This window comes from Austrofundulus limnaeus, unplaced genomic scaffold, assembly GCF_001266775.1.
Source record: "Austrofundulus limnaeus strain Quisiro unplaced genomic scaffold, Austrofundulus_limnaeus-1.0 Scaffold176, whole genome shotgun sequence".
Classification (NCBI taxonomy): Eukaryota; Metazoa; Chordata; class Actinopteri; order Cyprinodontiformes; family Rivulidae; genus Austrofundulus; species Austrofundulus limnaeus.
In genome coordinates, this window is record NW_013952578.1 from 382,242 (window position 1) to 384,847 (window position 2,606).

The 2,606-nt window shown below is 41.5% G+C and overlaps 1 protein-coding gene across 1 annotated transcript in view; it reads left to right on the forward strand.

Annotated features, from left to right (window-relative positions):
• The window catches only part of lnx1 (ligand of numb-protein X 1), a 90,839-nt gene that overhangs the window by 25,638 nt on the left and 62,595 nt on the right, over window positions 1–2,606 (forward strand). The window lies entirely within an intron of this gene.

Below are 2,606 nucleotides of genomic sequence, written 5' to 3' on the forward strand. Positions count from 1 at the left end.
GTTGGCTCCTGAAGCGAGTGGGTCAGCGTGACCGAAAACATTACCTCGCCCCTGGTCTCATTTAAATAATAAAAATGAACAAACAAACAACCTCCGAGTCTAAAGTCCACCGCACCTGAGCGCATCACTCCTCTTCCTCGTTCTTCATCGATCTGTGTACAAGCCTACCGTCTATGTGGTGTGTTTGAGGAAATGGGAAAAATAGGTTTCATGGTGCAGTCACGCACTTCCTGGTCACAAAACGTTCTCTAAATGCGCACCAAATGCYTAAAAATGTGCACATTATGGCAAGACGTATTAATCATTACATCTGGTTTTAACATTACTTTTATAAAGCTTGAAGTTCGTGCTGTGAAATCCAGTTCAACCGAAAACTGAAAGCTCTCACTGTTTTTTACAGAAGCCCTGTGAAAGCATCACAGCTTTGTCGATCTCAGAGTGTTAAAAGAAAAAAAAAATTCCTGTATTCGCATCGTGATTTGGAACATCACCAAAAATTTAATGGTGTGTTACATGTTACCACATGTGGTAAAAATGTCATGACAATCCGTCCACAAGTTTTTGAGTAATGTTGTCCACAGACAGAACAACAGACAGACAGACATACGCGACCGAAAACATTACCTCCCCGTTGGTGGAAGTAATAAAAGAAGGTCATTACTTCAGTAAGCTGGACTCAAGAATGCAGACTGACACAACAAGCTCAGACAAAACAATAGTTAATTTTATTATTTTTTTATTACAAATAAAATGTTGGCATTCAGCAGTAATAAAACTAACAGGAAGTAAGGAGACACAAGGAGAACCGTACGTGGCATGAAGCACATCCAGCGCTGAACTGAAGCTGGAGTGAAGGCAGAAAAATTGAACAGGTTCATGAGGGGATAACTGCAGCTCAGACTAAAGTCTAACAGGAGTGAGGGAAAGGTGTGGCAGGGCAGAGGAGCAGGAACAGGCTCTGGAAAAGTATCAGGAGGCACAGAAACTGAGGAACAGAACCAAACTAAAATAACCCAAAAGACAGTTTCTGACAGGAAATGCACATTTCAAGATATTGCCCAGTCTGACACCAAGCTTTAGGTCCATATCTGAACATTTGAATCGTTTGAGTTTGCTCAGGTCTGTTAGGACGACGCCACACTACAAGAAAATCAGGCCGATTTTTGCCCTTCCTGCAATCTTAAGGAAGTCCAGATTATCGTGATGGCTCTAAAGATAATCATAGCAGATATTCRRYSCATGGGTGGTGAGTTAAGAGTGATCTAGTCGGCTCAGAAGGACGTCTGGACCGCTCCGACCTCAAATCGGGGATATTCAACATGTTTGATTTTTTGGCCCAATATCACAGTGTGTGGAGTGTTCATCCAAGCTCTCAGCCTGTTGAATGAGACGTGTAGCCAATCAGAAAGCGAGGTGACGTAAACAAAAACTGTCATGACTCAGCAGAAAGTCTGCTGGATGTTAAAAGTCCTGGAATTGTTTTTCCTCTGGTAAAAWTAGTCCACAAATGATCCACATTGTTTCTTCCTTGTTGCAAATGTTTATTTACTCTGAACTCGCGTCTGTCTGGAGGTCACTTGAGATCTCTCCTTGGACATCTGAATTCTCACGAGATTTCAGGAAATCTCGCATGATTTCATATCTGACAGTTCATGAATGAAATATCTTTTCGTTTGTAGTGTGTTGTCTCTTGCCGTGTGGCTGTACACCACACACTGTAGGACCAAACCTGGTATATCTATGATTTTTTTATCCTCACATGTGGGCTCTATCAGTCTTTGAAAATCAGCCGACTATTTTAAATTCTTGTAGTGGGACTCAGGCTTTAGCTGGAGTGGCCTTCTTAAACTGTCTTTACACTGAAAGGTAATCACTTGTTTATTCAGTACTTCTGACATTTCTGTTAAAATACATGAAATATAAAAGTAGTTGAGAAGATATTTTGCTGACCGTCACTTTTCAGTTCTAGAGATTTAATAAGCAATAATGATTTTGATGACAAAGGGCTTCACTTTTAATTTAATAAATTACCGTGCCCCCCTTCTCTCTGCTGTGAAACGATGAACAGAGATAAATGATTGATTCAGTAAAGACTTTCTCCAAATATTCCCTGTTTTTTATCCTCATCGGTCAGAATCTCAGGCTTCCACGTAGGAGAGAGAAAATCAGTTTAGGTCTGTGCTTTTGGTCAAACTGTTCATTAATTGTTTTGTTTTATTATTTTTTTCTTCTACACATGTTGGCACCTTCTTTAGCGATCAGACCAATTTGCTGCACCAGGACCAGTCCATTGGTAAAAAGCAGGGGTGAGGCTTTGAAAGAACAGCTTCTCTTCTCCTGTGTGTGTGTTTTTGTGTGTTTTCTGTGTGCAGACAGGTGGGCAGTAAAATAAAACGATGCTGTGTGTGTTGGAGTGTGTGTGGATTTGAAGCAGAGCCAATCAGAGCAGCTCCAGGTAGCTTCTCTACAGTTTGGTTTGTTCCATTTCCCCCCCTGCTCTCTTCGATGGTTTCTGCTGCAGTATAAGTCACAGCCTCCACTGCTCTCTCTCTCTCTCTCTCTCTCTCTCTCTCTCTCTCTCTCTCTCTCTCTCTCTCTCTCTCTCT